This window comes from Triticum urartu, chromosome 6A (genome assembly GCF_056163025.1).
Source record: "Triticum urartu cultivar PI428250 chromosome 6A, HENAU_Tu73, whole genome shotgun sequence".
Taxonomy (NCBI): Eukaryota; Viridiplantae; Streptophyta; class Magnoliopsida; order Poales; family Poaceae; genus Triticum; species Triticum urartu.
This window is the reverse complement of record NC_141878.1, coordinates 39,217,200-39,234,492: the sequence shown is the minus strand read 5'-3', so window position 1 is coordinate 39,234,492 and position 17,293 is coordinate 39,217,200. Positions and strand designations below refer to the sequence as shown.

The following is a 17,293-nucleotide window of genomic DNA, read 5'->3' as shown; positions in this document are numbered from 1 at the left end:
AATATTTGAGACATTTGTTGCACTGTTAGGGTTTTGGAGCCGGAAATTGCAGATCTGCAAGGCGGAACATGAAATCATGCCCAGAAGCGGCATATAAAATCCTATGTGATGTCTTTGCGACATGCGTAGGCCTTTTGCAGGCGAGGGAGGGGCAGGCCTAGCCACCGGGGGGCAAAATTACCTCGGCTCCATGCCTGATCCAACCGCTTAAATCCTTGGAAAATTATATAATGTCGGAAACCCTCGAGAGCTGGCACGGTGTCATCACATGGCCCCTGTAGGGTGTGGTAAAAGTTTGGGCCTGTTTCGAGTAGGCCTCACCTGAGGCCACCTGTAAACCACGACATATCCGATGTAATCTCTAGGTACCGAGAGGGAACAAGTCGGGTTTGTGAAAGTAGTGTGGGCCCTGTTACTCCGTTGGCCTCGGAACTTCTTGTGCTCTCAAAGAAGGCCATCCAATGACACGTGTCAGGCCCACGCATTTTTCGGACCCGCCTAGAATATTTGAGACATTTATTGCACTGCTAGTGTTTCGGCGCCGGAGTGTGACCCCCTTCACGGACGGCGCCCCCGCCGGCACCTGGAGGGGTGTAACGGTCGCGTCGGGTCAACACAGAGCGGATCTTGCAATGGGTTTGGCCCGGACCTTGTTCCGAAGTGTTCCTATGGGCTGACCTACCACTACCGGGTGGAGAGGTCCATTCGTCAAAGCCCGTCCGATGAAAGTCAAAGGGTTAGATCTCCTGGTCAATTGCTACAGGGTTTGGTAGGACGGGGGCCTTGGGGGTAGCAATGCCACTGGAGCATCGCACGGGGCCCTCATACATGCCTTAAGCTGTGGTGGCATGTCTGAAGAGGCAGCACGCGGCTCCGGGGTGTGGCCCCCTCACGGACGACGATGACACGGTATAGTAAACGTTCTGCAGTAACGGTGCGGCGTGAATATTATTGAATACTCGGAGCGCGATAAAATCATGATTTTCTTACACGGACGACATGTGATATAGGATAGATGGTAATTTTTCATATTTTTTGTTGATGCAGAAGTATCTGAACACTTCCCTCTACGCGGATTGCTCTTGCGTGTCTACGATTGTGGCCGGCGGCCTCCGGGGGCTAGCCATGCCGCCAAATCTTGCGTCAGGGCCTCTTACACATCTAGAAGTGTGGTGACGGGTGCCAACACGAGGCACGCGTCTTCGGAGTGTGACCCCTTTCACGGACGGCGCCGCCGCCGGCACTTGGAGGGGGGAAACGGCCGCGTCGGGTCGACACGGAGGGAATCTTGCAGTGGGTTTGGCCCGGACCTTGTTCTGAAGTGTTTCTATGGGCTGACCTACCACAACCAGGTGGAGAGGTCCGTTGGTCAAAGCCCTTCCTGCGAAAGTCAAAGGGTTAGATCTCCTGGTCAACCGCTCCAAGGGTTTGGCGGGACGGGGGCCTTGGGGGGTAGCAATGCCACCGGAGCATCGTGCGGGGCCCTCATACATGCCTTAAGGTGTGGTGGCATGTCTAAAGAGGTAGCACGCAACTCCTGGGTGTGCCCCCCCTCACGGACGACGATGACACGGTATAGTAAACGTTCCGTGGTAACGGTGCAACGTGAACATTATTGAATACTCGGAGCATGATAAAATCATGATTTTCTTACACGGCATGGGCACATGTGATATAGGACGGATGGTAATTTTTCATAATTTTTGGTGATGCAGAAGTATCTGAACACTTCCCTCTACGCGGATTGCTCTTGCGTGTTTATGATTGTGGCCGGCGGCCTTCGGGGGCTAGCCATGCCGCCAAATCTTGCGTTGGGGCCTCTTACATGTCTAGAAGTGTGGTGGCGGGTGCCAACACCCGACACGCGTCTTCGAAGTGTGACCCCCTTCACGGATGGCGCCGCCGCCGGCACCTGGAGGGGGGTAACGGCCGCGTCGGATCGACACGGAGGGAATCTTGCGGTGGGTTTGGCCCGGACCTTGTTCCGAAGTGTTCCTATGGGCTGACCTACCACAACCGGGTGAAGAGGTCCGTTGGTCAAAGCTCGTCCGGCGAAAGTCAGAGGGTTAGATCTCCTGGTCAACTGCTGCAGGGTTTGGCGGGACGGGGCCTTGGAGGGTAGCAATGCCACGGGAGCATCGCGCAGGGCCCTCATACATGCCTTAAGGTGTGGTGGCATGTCTGAAGAGGTAGCACGAGGCTCCGGGGTGTGGCCCCCCTCATGGACGACGATGACACGGTATAGTAAACGTTCTGCGGTAACGGTGCGGCGTGAATATTATTGAATACTTGGAGCGCGATAAAATCATGATTTTCTTACATTGCGTGGAAACATGTGATATTGGATGGATGGTAATTTTTCATAATTTTGGCGATGCAGAAATATCTGAACACTTCCCTCTACGCGGATTGTTGTTGCGTGTCTACGATTGTGGCCGGCGGCCTTCGGGGGCTAGCCAAGCCGCCAAATCTTGCGTCGGGGCCTCTTACATGTCTAGAAGTGTGGTGGCGGGTGCCAACACCCGGCACACATTTCGGAGTGTGACCCCCTTCACGGACGGCGCCACCGCCGACACCTGGAGGGGGGTAACGTCCGCGTCGGGTCGACACGGAGGGAATCTTGCGGTGGGTTTGGCCTGGACCTTGTTCCGAAGTGTTCCTATGGGCTGACCTACCACAACCGGGTGGAGAGGTCCATTGGTCAAAGCCCGTCCAACGAAAGTCAAAGGGTTAGATCTCCTGGTCAAACGCTGCAGGGTTTGGCGGGACGAGGGCCTTGGGGTGTAGCAATGCCACTGGAGCATCGCGCGGGGCCCTCATACATGCCTTAAGGTGTGGTGGCATGTATGAAGAGGTAGCATGCGGCTCCGGGGTGTGGCCCCCCTCACGGACGACGATGACATGGTATAGTAAACATTCTGCGGTAACGGTGCGGCATGAATATTATTGAATACTCTCGGAGCGCGATAAAATCATGATTTTCTTACACGGCGTGAGCACATGTGATATAGTACGGATGGTAATTTTTCATAATTTTTGGTGATGCAGAAGTATCTGAACACTTCCCTCTACGCGGATTGCTCTTGCGTGTCTACCATTGTGGCCGGCGGCCTCTGGGGGCTAGCCATGCCGTCAAATCTTGCGTCGGGGCCTCTTACACGTCTAGAAGTGTGGTGGCGGCTGCCAACACCCGACAAGCATCTCCGGAGTGTGACCCCTTCACGGACGGCGACGCCGCCGGCACCTGGAGGGGGGAAACGGCCGTGTCGGGTCGACACTAAGGGAATCTTGCGGTGGGTTTGGCCCGGACTAGCTTGTTCCGAAGTGTTCCTATGGACTGACCTACCACAGCGGGTGGAGAGGTCCATTAGTCAAAGCCCGTCTGGTGAAAGTCAAAGGGTAAGATCTCCTGGTCAACCGCTCTAGGGTTGGGCGGGACAGGGGCCTTGGGGGGTAGCAATGCCACCGGATCATTGCGTGGTGCCCTCATATATGCCTTAAGGTGTGGCGGTGGCATGTCTGAGGAGGCAGCACACGGCTCCGGGTGTGGCCCCCCTCACAGACAGCGATGACAGGGTATAGTAAACGTTCTGCGATAACGGTGCGGCATGAATATTATTGAACACTCGGAGCGTGATAAAATCATGATTTTCTTACACGGCGTGGGCACATGTGATATAGGACGGATGATAATTTTTCATAATTTTTTTATGATGCAGAAGTATCTGAACAATTCCCTTTATGCGGATTGATCTTCGCGTGTCTACAATTGTGAACGGCAGCTTCCGGGGGCTAGCCATGCCGCCAAATCTTGCGTTGGGGCCTCTTAGACGTCTAGAAGTGTGGTGACGGGTACGCTAGGGTGTCGAAAGAGTCATGAAAATATTAAAGTGGCGTTAAAATTAAGAATTTCACAAATAAAATCCATGAAAACTAGTCGACAGAAAATAGGTTAGAATAATAATACTAATTATGTGGTAAATATAAATGCAATGAAAACCATCTTAAACTAATTTCGCACAAATGTTACGCGTTACAAAAAATGCACAAATATATAAGCCTAGTGCTTTCATCGGGTACAGGCTTATATGTCCTATAAGCCGAGTGCCTGCTTCGGACACACGGCTTATATGTCCTATAAGCCGAGTGCTTGTTTCGGCACACGGCTTATAGGCTGCTCCGTAACGGCGCCGTCAACCACTGCCATTGCAGACACGTGGTAGATGTCTTTGCCGAGTGTGTGCTATAAGCCGGGTGCCTTTTCCCATAGATACCATGTGTTTCATATAAGCCGTGAGCTTTTTTTGCGAAACTCGGCTTATAGATGACCATAAGCCGAGTTCCTCGTATTTACCGGATGTTTTTTTTCTCGAGACTCGGCTTAGAGGAGCATAAGCCGGGTGCCCGAAAAAAAGCACTTGGCTAATAGGCTAACACACGGGAAACTGGAATTTTCCTGTAGTGAATTTAGGGAGTTCAGTGGAAAGAATGGAGGAGAGAGGGGGTGGACAAAGTGACTGCCTGCACAAGGTGTTGTGCTAAGAGACTTTGGTCCAAACGAATGAACAAACATTTTAAATAGCGCCCTATACCTCCGCTATGGCGTTTAGAAGAGGACCGCCGCTAAGAGGCTTAGCGCGCTATTTAAAACTATGCATACAACAGCTCACAAGTCGGGGAAATAGAGCTAAATCGGGAAAACATGAGGTTATTGTCATTAAATCAGTACATAAACAGAATATCAGCATTGGACGAGTATTCTAGTTACTGTACTAGTCACATCCCAGACAACCAGCTCTCCAAATAGCTCTACTCCTCACAGCAGCTTTCCAATAACCGACAGACAACAGCTGCTTATTTTAAAGCCACAGCCCAGCCAAACACTCCATGAGTGTATACTCTAACTTCTCTACTCCTATAAAAGACCAAGTTATGGGGGCATCAATACCGGTCAGATCAACCGTCCTCAGGTTGAGGTTCTCCCAGTTTAGGTCCCTTTGGCTGTGTTGGCCTCCACCCAATGTCCCTGCAAAGTGCTCATGGATGATTTCCTCTTTGACCTTGTGATCAGTGACCCATCCACCATTTCTCTTTAGTCGGTGAATGTGGTTCTTCCTTCGGCGCCCATTTATTCTGAGGTGGAAGAATTTGGTATTGGCATCGCCCTCTCTGATATTTGCTATGCGAGCGCATTGCTTCTTTCTTGCCCTTTCAACCGAGGCGAGGGAAATGACTCGACGCTTGAGGCGACCTCGAAGGTCCCTTTCCGCCATAGAGAGTGGGCGTGTTTCCTGGGAAATGTCGAGATGGAGGATGATGAAGAGGGCCGCATGCAGGTGAAGCTTCACCTTTGAGAAAAGACCCTTGCTCCATTTAGCCAGGAGCCATCCTGTGTGCTTTAGCTTGAAGAAAAGCCGTTGGCAAGGCTCAGTATGCTCGCATGGATCCGCCCAAGCTTTGAGCACGATGTCTCGGAAGCCTGGAAGACATGTCCAGAAATTCTCAAACTTGAAGCATCTTGGTCGCTTTGGCCCTTTATCATCAGCGAGGAGGAGAGGACAATGATCTGAGAGTGAGGAAGAGATGGCGTGGAGCACGTGCGAGCCAAAATGCATGTCCCAATCAGCATTACAGAAGACCGAGTCAAGCTTGCATAAAGTGGGGTTTTGTCGCTCATTACTCCAAGTGAAACGTCTGTTCTGTAGGTGAATTTCTTTGAGTTCGCATGAGTCGAGAGCATCACGAAAGCGGTTAATACGGCTGCGGTTGACATTTCTATTGTTTTTGTCTCTGGCTCTTGAGATTTGGTTGAAATCGCCCATGGCAATCCATTTGGTTCCAGTAGTTGGCTTTTGGGCGATCAAGTCCTCAAAGAAATCATCCTTTCTGTTGGAAGCCGTGGGTCCATAGACAGTAGTTAACTTGAATGACGTCTCGGAGTGAAGCACGTTGACAGTTACCGACAAGCAAAATTCGGAGGTGTGGACATCCGAAATACGGACGACACTATCATCCCAAAGCATTAGCATGCCTCCTCTAGTGCACATCGCAGGCCATTGGGCGAAGCTCCGTAGCCGATTTCCGCCTAGGTAGGTGGCAACAAATTGGTCAACATCCTCCAGTTTAGACTCCTGGAGGCAAACCATGTGACAGGACGAGGAGGCGATCATCTCGTGCACCGTCGCGCGTCTATGAGGATCATTCAGCCCTCGCACATTCCAACTGAGGAAGTCGATTTTTTGTTCTGTCATGGGGAAACGATGGTTCTCATGGCACTGTGGAACAGCGCCCAGCAAGGTTGCATCACAGTGGAACAGGGAATAGGTGAAGACATAGCTGCAATGGAGTGTGGACTGACTTGGGGAAGGCTCCAGTGCACAGCAGAGGCAAGTAGCCAAACACATGCATTCTTCATCAAACTAGGAAGCAATACAACGAGGATACAACCAGCTACAGAGGTACAGCAGGCCGACACACGGTTACAACCATCAGGGAGGCAAGGGAAGCTTGGCCACCGATCACTGGAACAATTAACTTGAGCTAAGAAGGATAACATTGGAAACTAGCTAAAACTCGCTTCGGTTGGTGCCTGTTGAACAATCAGGCAACTCCTGTAGCCTCGACCACCTCGTGGTCCAGAGCAGCCTGACCACCACGGCTGATCAGGGCGTCTTCGACAGCCGTGGCCTCCTCGTCATCAAGCTTGAACAGAGCACGTAGCGCCGATATCACTGTCGGCGATAGCTCGTGCTGGAAACGGCGGCCCAGTTCATCCAGTGCATCCTTTGTGACATCTTTGCCGTCTTGCACGATCCCAAGGCTTCGGCAGACGAGCTTCTCAGCCTCCACCGAGACCGGAGCAGCAGCCCGTCGCTCCTTAGCGCGCGCAACGGTGCGCTGCAGGGAGAAGCCGATGCTGGAGTTGATTGTGACGCCTGCCATGGTCTTCCTTCGAGTGATCTGCGCGCGTGACATAGGAGGTGGTGCAGACAGGAGCGCAGCCTCCGGCTGTTTGAAGAGGGCGTCGAAGCTGTCGTGGCCGTGGCAAGTCGGCGATGGGGTGCGGCGAGCTGGCTGGCTTGTGACATGAAGAGGCGTGGCCAACGAGGGGCGTGTCTGGCTAGTAGCCTGACGAGGCGAGTTGAGCGGAGTGGAGAGCTCGTATCCTGGTGGGCGTGCTGGCGTTGAGGAAGAGGCAGACAGCGTCGGGGCAGGGGTTGGAACCAGAAGGATGCGCAGGACGGGGCTAACAGCCGTGCCTCCGACCGCGGCAGCTTCCTCTGGCATTAACACCGGAGATGGCGGAGTTGGTAGGACGGACGTGGGGGAAGTCGAGCGCGCCGCGTCGAGGGGGTGCGTGCAATGCGAAGAGCCACCCCGTGGACTCTTGGTAGGGCTGGTGGAAGAGTCAGAGGCTCCAGCTTGCCGACGCCTGTGTCCATCCCGACCATCGCGGTCATCGTGTCCCCGCCTCTGGTCGTCACCACGGCCACCGTCGTGGTCACGGGCAGCACGCGAACGGCTGCGTCCCGGCCACCTGGAGGCCATGGCTGCCATTAACCTCATGCCGGGCGAGAAGGCCCCGGGGCCGGATGGCTTCACGGGCGTTTTTCTCAAGAAGTGTTGGCCCATTGTCAAGGACGATGTCATGCGAGTTATTCATCAATTCAGCAACCTACAAACGTCCAACCTACACTGGCTGAACTCGGCAAATATTGTCTTGCTCCCGAAGAAGGATGGGGCGGAAGAGATTGGGACTTCCGCCCCATCAGCCTCATTCACGCTATCGCCAAGATCATTGCCAAGGTGTTGTCTGTTAGTCTTGCCCCATTCATGAACAACTTGGTCTCCAACGCGCAAAGTGCTTTCATAAAAAAAAGCATCCATGACAACTTCATGTACGTCAGAAACCTTGCACGACGACTGCACCGAAACAAGACCCCATCCTTGCTTTTCAAGTTGGACATTCGGAAGGCCTTCGACTTGGTGCGATGGGAATATATCTTGGACCTGCTTCGTCGCTTGGGCTTTCCGGACCGCTTTCGGGATTGGATTGCTGCCCTTTTCTGCACCTCATCGTCACGCGTTCTTCTCAACGGTATTGCCGAGCCCCCGATCCTCCATGGTTGTGGACTTAGGCAGGGAGACCCTCTCTCTCCCTTGCTTTTCGTCATCGCTTGTTCGGACCTCCCTCTATGCTGATGACGCAGCGATTTTCATCTTGCCGACGCGGGAGGACGTCCATAACCTTGCTGCCATCCTCAGATATTTCGGCGAGGTCACCGGGCTGTCAACCAACTTTCAAAAGAGCTCTGTAGTTGCTATTCGGTGTGGTCACATGAACCTGGATGACATTCTGGCCAGCCTTCCTGCTATGCGGACATCCTTTCAGATGAAGTACCTGGGCCTCCCCCTTTCGATCTGGCAGCTCAAAAGGGTTGACTTTCAACTCCTTGAGGATAAGGTTGCGGCGAGATTGCCCCCCTGGCAGGGGCGGAACATTACCACGATTGGGCGGGCGGCCTTGGTGAAATCGGTCCTCACCTCACAAGTTGTCTACCACATCACTCCGCTCACAATCCCCCCTGGTGTGCTGCAAAGTATCAACAAGATTGAGCGGGCATTTTTGTGGTCAGCTAGCGACACAACTACAGGAGCAAAATGCAAGGTCAATTGGGAGACAGTCTGCCGCCCTACACAGCTCGGTGGGCTTGGCATACTCCATTTGGGGAAATTCGCGAGAGCTCTCAGGCTGAGATGGCCCTGGATGGCATGGAAGGACCCGTCTAAGTTGTGGGTTGGCCTGGGCAACCCATGCTCTGAGGTGGATATGAACCTTTTCTACGCATCCACAGTCATCACCTTGGGCAACGGAGGGAAGACACCTTTCTGGGATGCGCCATGGCTGGGAGGGAAAAGGCCAAAGGATATTGCCCCACTCATTTTTGCGGCCTGCAAGCGAAAAAAATGGTGCATGAGGGAGGCCATGCGCGACAAGGCTTGGGTGCACAAGATTAACCCTTCTACCGACCTCACGGTGGGGCACATTGTCCAGTTTGTTGATCTCTGGGTGCGGCTTCTAGACATACAATTACAAATGGACATTGACGACGACATCACTTGGAAATTTGAGGCAAATGGAGAATACTCGGCAGGCTCTGCTTATAGGGCACAATTCTTGGGCTCCACCTCCACAGTCATGAACAAGACCATCTGGAAGGTTTGGGCGCCTCCCAAGGTCAAGTTCTTCTCATGATTGGCCATCCAAAACAGGATATGGACTGCGGATAGGCTGCAGAAGAGGGTTGGGAGAATTGTGGCCTATGCGCCCTTTGCAGGAGGGCCAACGAGACATCCGGTCACCTCTTCTTTAAATACTGGTTTACCCTGCGTATTTGGAGAATGGTCAAAGCATGGCTTGGACTTGGGGCGCTGGAGATGAATAGATGGGGGACGGAACGCAACATCAAGTGTTGGTGGACAAGCATGTCCAAACCAAATACAACAAACAGGAAGGCCATGGCCTCACTCACCATGCTTGTATGTTGGGTCATCTGGAATGAGAGAAACGCTAGAGTCTTCCAGAAGAAATCGACGCCGCCACACTACATTCTAAAACTCATCCAGGAGGAGGCCAGGACGTGGGTCACCGCGGGGGCTAGACATCTGAACATCATCATGCCGCGAGAGTAATTCGTTTGCACCTTTTGTTGATGGGCTATGTTGTAAAGCCGGTTCTCATGTAATCAAAACTCTCCTTCTTAATTAATGAATGAGGCAAATCTTTTGCCTCTGTTTCAAAAAAAATAAAAGACCAAGTTGGCGATGATGGTATGTCTGCCGACCATCATTTCTGACCATTCGCTCTGCATCTAATGCATGTGAGGTAAGCTTTTCGATTAGAGATGCACATACTCCAAATAACTCTACTTATAGGAAGCGACGAAGCATGAATAACAACTCATGAACAAGCGGATTGCGAATCAGGGAACTGTGGTTAGTTGGCCCTCCAAATGACCCCGTGTGCCATCAAACCAACTGGGGAACTCCAGAAACTGATCTCAAGTCACTAGTCGTCTCGAATGCACCGATACTTCAGGCGACCAGCGAATCAGTGTCCTATATTGTATCTAGTACCGATACACCCCCGCTACGTATCCATGGAGTATCTGTGAATGAATGATTTAAAACAATTCAGATATTTGAAGGATACTTTCTCAATTCGTTTTGGATACGGCTCAGCCCATCTAAGCGCCCACTCCCAGTTAAGAAGCAGCCAGCAATCCTAGTACCCCAATGCCCCCCATCCTTTCCCTCCCAGTTTCTTTCCTCCCTCCCGAGCTCACACCAGGCGGCGACCGGCGTCTGTGTGCCTAGCAGCTCCTCACCCAGGGCTGGCGCCGGCAGCGGCCAGCTGGCGACGAGCTGCTGCTCCTCCTCACCAACGTCCCCTCTCACGTAGCAGCCAGGTACGTGCACTTCTCCTCTCCTTTTCTCCTGCAGAGCCAAGCTCATCCCCTCTTCTTTCTCCTCTGATCTCTGAAGATCTCATATTCTCATCTCCTCCAGATGGCTCTGCTGAACCTCCTACTGTACCTACAAATCTAAGGGCACCATTGTGGAGCCATGTTACAATCATAGAGAAATCAACTGGAGGGGCCAACACTAAATCAATTATTTAAAAATAATACAACGTATCTGTATTGGCACTTTTTCAAAATGTCGAATTTACGTATCCGTATTGGCCCGATACTGACACCCGTATCTGTATCGGTGCATTCGAGCTAGTCGGTCCAATAAAATTGCAAGATGTTTTTTTCAGAAGGGGGAGTACTCCCGCTAAAATTGCAAGATGGTAATTCATCAAATCTAAATTGATAAGCAGGAATCTGCAATTACATGAATATTTGGCGGCACATGGAGATAGAAACGCCTAGAAGGATTCTAGAATTACTTCTAGCAAGGATTATTTATGGTAAACTGCTTGATATAACAAGTAAATGGCTGGAATATGACCAAACTAATATGAGCATCACCACCGAGACTTGCATTTAGTCCCCATCAGAAGTATACACTTCCTTTATATTCCGCATCCTATCATCAAATGCAAGAGATTTTCCGACTTCATAATCTTTAACCAGGACCTGCCTTTCAGCATGCCCCTGAAACAAAGGAACTTTGCAAATGTTGCTCTAATAATAACATGTCAAACTGAAGGATCTGGCAAAAAAAACAGTGTGATGCTTATTGATATCTCATAATTAAAAATTATTTCATAACAGATGTCAGGTTTATTTGGATTATTAGTTTCAAAATAATTATCCATTCAGGGAAGATTTCAGTTGTTGGCTTGTTGCAACTTTTCCATCCTCAACCCGCACAGTCAATAGTACAGAAGATATCAAATGGTTGAAATATGACATAAGTAGGGGTAAAGGCAGTCCAATTCCATTATATAATACTCAAATTTTGTGCCTCCTGGTATTTAGCATATGATAAATGACCACTTTTCTGAACCAAACAGAGTAGTTGTTTGAGATTATTATATAATGCAGTACCTGATCCACCAATACATTCAGCACAGTGTGATTTTCTGACTGAATAACTGATAGTACCGTAGGGTGCTCTGTTGTAGGAAGTGAACCATCAGAATGATCAATCTATAGAAGGTCACAGAATTAGAATTCATCAAAATGTAACAGAATATTGAATAAGATACAGGGCCTTTAATCTCACCGTGGCCTAGTAAAATCATACACAATAATTCGAAGGTTATTGAAATTCACTTTACTTGCACATTCTCGCAAAACATGTATATCCTTATAACACGTGACAATAAATGCATCCAGAAGCCCCCCACATGCGCGATCAACTGCCACGGACCAGGACTCACTAGCAATTTGCTGCATGGAACAAGCATTATTAAGGTCTGGAAAAAGTAATACAGCTATAACCTACTCCCTTCGTTCCTAAATATAAGTCTTTTTAGAGATTTCAATGCGGACTAAATACGGACGTATACAGACGTACTTTAGAGTGTAGATTCACTCATTTTGCTCCGTATCTAGTCCGTAGTGGAAGCTCTAGAAAGACTTATATTTAGGAATGGACGGAGTACATTCTAGAAAAAGCAATACTATATGAAACAAATCGATTTTGCATTCATGCTATTTGATGCAACGAGAACAAATATTATTACAGTTACTCCAATGAACTAGCATCAATGACATAAAAGATCAAACAAATTGCTTAATTTTCTAAAGGGATCAATGAATTGATTGGGTCAAGACTCAAGAACTCAGGATGCAGAGACTAGTCAACATTGAGGCTGTTACAGAGAGGTACTTACTGTACTAAGTTTCTTATATTTCCTTTTTGTATTTCGAATTCCTAATTTATCTCCTAACACAAGGCCCTAGATCCTTGGCAATAGATTAAATTGTTATTCCTCTAACATTGTATCAGTAGCCGATTAGGTTTAGATCTTTTTTCCATTGTACCAAAAAAAAAGATTGTCTTAGAGATTAGGGAAACCTTCTGTCCTTATTTTGCAATTCACAAACGGCCAAAAGGCCCAAAACTTGGAACAAATTTTGAAGTTTCCATGTTCTAATATGAAGCACTTGGGACATATACAGACTTTTGTACTTCACAGAGTCAACACAAGCTCTAGAGCAGTAGGAGGTGCTAGGAAGAATAGAGGACAGAGAATATGGATGCCCAGTCACAGTAATAAAGTAGTAGGCTGGATGAGAACTCTGATGTCCAGGACCTAACGACGCAAAACAAGTTCCTGCTTGTGAAGCTCCTGCATCGGCTGCACTCGAGCGACAACACACCCTGGTCTGTGTGGCTCTAGTCTGCGTTGGACCGGATGCCGGTCTGTGATGTTGCGATCGCGCGGCTACCTGGGAGCCACTAGGGTGCTCTCATCAAGCTCATGCCGCTCTACAGGGTTATCTCTTTTGTTGCAGTCGGCAACGGTGAACGGGCCGCCTTCTGGCACGACAACTGGCTGCCTGTCGACCCCCTTTGTAGCTTTATGCCCACCATGTTCTCGCATGTGACGAGCGTCATGGTCTCGATGCCTGCGGCCTTGCTGGAGGTGTGGTCCCAACTCATCCCCCGCCTCACCGCCGCTGGGGCTCGTCATCTCAATGCCCTGCTGATGGCTCTAGACAGGGTTCAGCTGTCCACTTCAACTGATGACCAGGTGCTTGAGCGTTGTTCCTTACCTGCCCATGGGTTCCAGACCGCCCAGCTCTACTACCTCTGCTCTTTTGGTGGGGTGGTCGCCACCTTCCACAACTACGTATGGCGGAGGCAAGCCCCCTCCTGGGTTCGTTTCTTCACTTGGCTCCTGGTTCAGGGCCGGATCAACACCCGGAGTGCGTTGCTCCGAAAAAGCATCACCTCCACTGCCGAGGCCGGTTGTCCACCGTGTGAGGCGCCCTGCAAGACTGCAGATCACCTAGTCTTCCAGTGCACCTTCGCCTAGCACTTCTGGGCGTTTGTTGGTGCGCCGACGTCGCACGAGGCCTCGCTTCGATCTCTACAGGACGTCTGTCTCTCCCTCGCTATAACCTAAGTGGTTGGTATCAACCTTCATTCTCCTTTGCTTCTCATGGCTATGGAAGCACTACAATGGGATGCTCTTCAACAGTGACACCCCCTCTCTCACACGCCTCCGGTGTTTGTGCCGCGAGGAGGCCGCCGTTTGCCCCAGTCCGATGGGTGATGTGGACGCCTGGCTTGACTGTTTACCAGTCTAAAAGATGACAAAACTAAAGGGACATGCTATAAATAATAAAACAATACAATATAATAATATAAGCAATGTGGATTAATGAAGTTTATTGCTAAATACAGCAGATCAGAACAAGTGCTAAATGATATACCAAATTATCATTTGCATCAAGTTACTACACATGGTATTATTAGTACATATTCAAGAGTAACCAATAATTCAAGACAAGAATCATGATAATTGGCATTTTCATACCAGAAGAGCCCCTAAACAGGCAATCGAACTTAGACCCAGATGTATTTTACCCCTAACTCTGCACTTTCAGCCTCGCTCAAAATATCTTTTTGAACAAGTAGAGCTATGTTCTTAAAGTTCAACAAAATGGAGAAATGTGATAAACAGACAGGGTTAATGGAGCGTCAACTATGAGTAAGGGGCATCGCGTGGACATGGTTTTCTTTCATACATTGTGTGTTGTGTGTCATGTGCAAATCTATTTGGAAATTGAAATAAGATCAAATCAGAATTGATGTGTGCATGAAAATGTATAGTTAAGCCTAATTATTACTGTGCATGATCGCACTCTGTCGCTCTTTTTTTCACATTAAGCATTAGGAATCAGAAAGAAGCATAACATATGAGAACTAGCAAAAAAGATAAATATTCTATGAGAATAACATTATCCAAAACACATATACTCTCTAATAATAACATTATACATAATTACATTATCTGGAACACATATACCCACATTCATACATCAATAGAGGGACAGGGTACCACTAAGTAAATAAAATACAAAAGGTAATATAATTACAGTAAACAATAGATATGGAAACAATTCCTCCAGTCAAAATAAGCTATTGATGATAAACTATTTTCCAAACTGACAGAACAATATCACTCTCCTGTAAACCTTGTTGACAAAGTTATCCCTTGCTCTTGGTTTCGTAGATAATTCACGAGCCACCTTCCTAGTGATCTATTCTGGTATCAGACGCAATACTTAATTCTCGTTGCCCTGAAACCCATTCATCGTCTGATTAGGCATCGAACGATCGCCTATCCGTTTGAAACTTCTCATGGTACCTCTTACTTTGCTCTCAATATCTTCTTAAGTTTCAATTCGAGAGATACTTATGCTTCTTCCCTTGAGTTAACCGTCTGATGCTCAATCCTGTTAGAATCCGTCCCTATAGAGTTTTCCCCTCTTATCCTCTCGTAAGTATGGTGAAGATCCTGAAGGAAGGACGACAATTTCATCATGATGACCTGGAGCAGAGAAATGAAGGCATCAACGTAGTGGATCGACCTCTTCGAGAAGAGCAAGCAAGACCAAGAAGAATCGATAGAAATTGCGTAACCTAGTCTTTCCCCTTTACTCTACCTCTTAAATCTCGGGACGAGATTTCTTGTAGTGGAGGAGAATTGTGACGCCTGGATAATTAAGCAACAGTAATTCCAACCTAATGATGCCATATCACCATGTTTGCCAAGCCTAGTTGCCCCTGGATGAAAATCAAACCTAAATTCAAATCCAAATTGCAAGTCAATTATTAATTCTTCAAACAGTAAAAAAAATGTTCGTATTATTCTATAAATTACCTGGATCAATTTTCATGTTGAAACAAACTTAATTTGACTAACAACTAAATTCCTAGTAAATTAATAAATGGTCCAACATCAAATAAATGGCCTTTTCGAAATAAACAATTATTTATTTAACTCCGATTGCCTCTAAACTATGTGGGCATGCTCAAAATAATGCCTAGTATTTATGTGTAAAATACCATATTTAAGAAAAGTCAATGGGCAGCAAATGTTAATACAAAATAGTGGAGATAGGATAAAACAGAAACAATTAAAAAAGGGGCCGAGCTAGTGTTGTAGTAGTGGGCTCTATGTGCAACAGTGCTATGGCCCAGCCCAATGGGGTTCATCCCCTTCCTCTGTACAGGACAGAGGTGCGTGGTGGCCATCCACCGGCGCCATAGCTGGAGGGGTGCACGCGCCGGCCATCCACTGCCTCCCTGCCGTCTATAAGACCCCCTCGACGCCCCTGCGAACCCTAACCTCTCTCGTTCTCCCCTCTCCTGCTCACCTTTCTCGATTTGGTCCACGACCGAACCACTGCCGCAACGCACGTCGTCGATCCTGTGCTCCGGAGCCGTCCCGCGCCGCGCCAAATTGTCCAAGAGCCCCAACATCGATGTCTCCTTCGCCTACGCGCTTCGAATAGAGCAGGGACGCCTTGCACATGTCGCTATCATCATCATCTTCGTCCACGGCCGCCGCATCTCGTCGCCGGTTGCTGCTGCTCCAGGCCGCCCCGACCTCCTGAGTACGTCCACGAGCTTCGCGGTGAGCTCCTTAGGCGATTCCCCTCATTTTCCCCTTCGATCTGTAGCCGTAGCCTTTGCCTTGTGCTCGTCATAGTCCCAACTGTAGCTCTGCATCCGCGTACGCACGCCGCAGCCACGACCGTTCGCTACTGCTACTCCTCCTCGCTGCTACTCCTGTCGCTGCTTACTTGCTGCTGCTACTCATGCTCGGTCGCCGCTGCTGCCTACGCTGACTGCTGCTTCTGCCACCCGCGCCCCGCAGCCGCCCATACCTGCACCTGCTGACTTGGCCGCCCGCGTTCTCTCGCTACCCGTTGCTAGCGCCGTTGCAGCCGGCTGCTCGTCCACCGCCCCAGGACCGCGCGCTCGATGCTCCAGCCGTCCGCGGCGTTGCCCTGACCGAAGCGCTGTCCATGCGTGTACTGCCGGCCCGCGTGCCTTTCAGCTCCTCCCGCAAACGAATCCTGACGAGCCTTTGTGCTCGGCCATGGTGCTTGTGCGCCCCGTGCGTGCACAGCCGCTAGTGTCTAGTGAGCCGGCCCATCTAATTAGGATAATTAGTGGTTAATTGGCATGGTGGCCCAACGACGGACGAGACTGCTTTCTTCCCATGCTTCCATCCGTGTTTTCGCATACATGACTTGATTTGATTGAAAGAAAATAAGGCTCGGCCCCATTCTCTGAAAATCAGGGGAGGGAGATGATTAGATTGAAAAAGAAAAAGGAAAAAGAACAGCCGTAGGATAAAATGGGAGCACAGATGAGAGCATGGAGAAAGAGCAGGCAAGCCGAATCCACCAACGACATGCATGTAAGCCCCTGCATTAGTTAGTTTAGTTATTGGGTCAATTAACCTTGAGTCAATTATATGTGGGCCACACCTCTATCTAGTTGACCAGTTAAGCTGCTGATTGGGCTAGTCCCAGTCAATGGCAGGTGGGCCCCATGTTGACCTGTTGACTAGTCAACCGGTCAACACTTGACCTGTTGACTAGTCAACCGGTCAACACTTGACCTGCTGACTCAGGGGGCTGGGCCCACCTGTCAGCCTTTAAAGCTCACTGATGTGTACACTTCTCTGTGTACACTTAGCAATTAAATATTAATTTATTTTCGAATTTAATTAATTCAAAAAATTAGAAAATCATTTAAAATTTTGAAAAATAATATAAAATAAACTGTAATTCGGATGGAAAAACTTTAT

At 49.3% G+C, this 17,293-nt stretch overlaps 1 pseudogene; it reads right to left on the bottom strand.

Annotated features, from left to right (window-relative positions):
• The window catches only part of LOC125514855 (structural maintenance of chromosomes protein 6B-like), a 44,891-nt pseudogene that overhangs the window by 14,941 nt on the left and 12,657 nt on the right, over window positions 1-17,293 (bottom strand).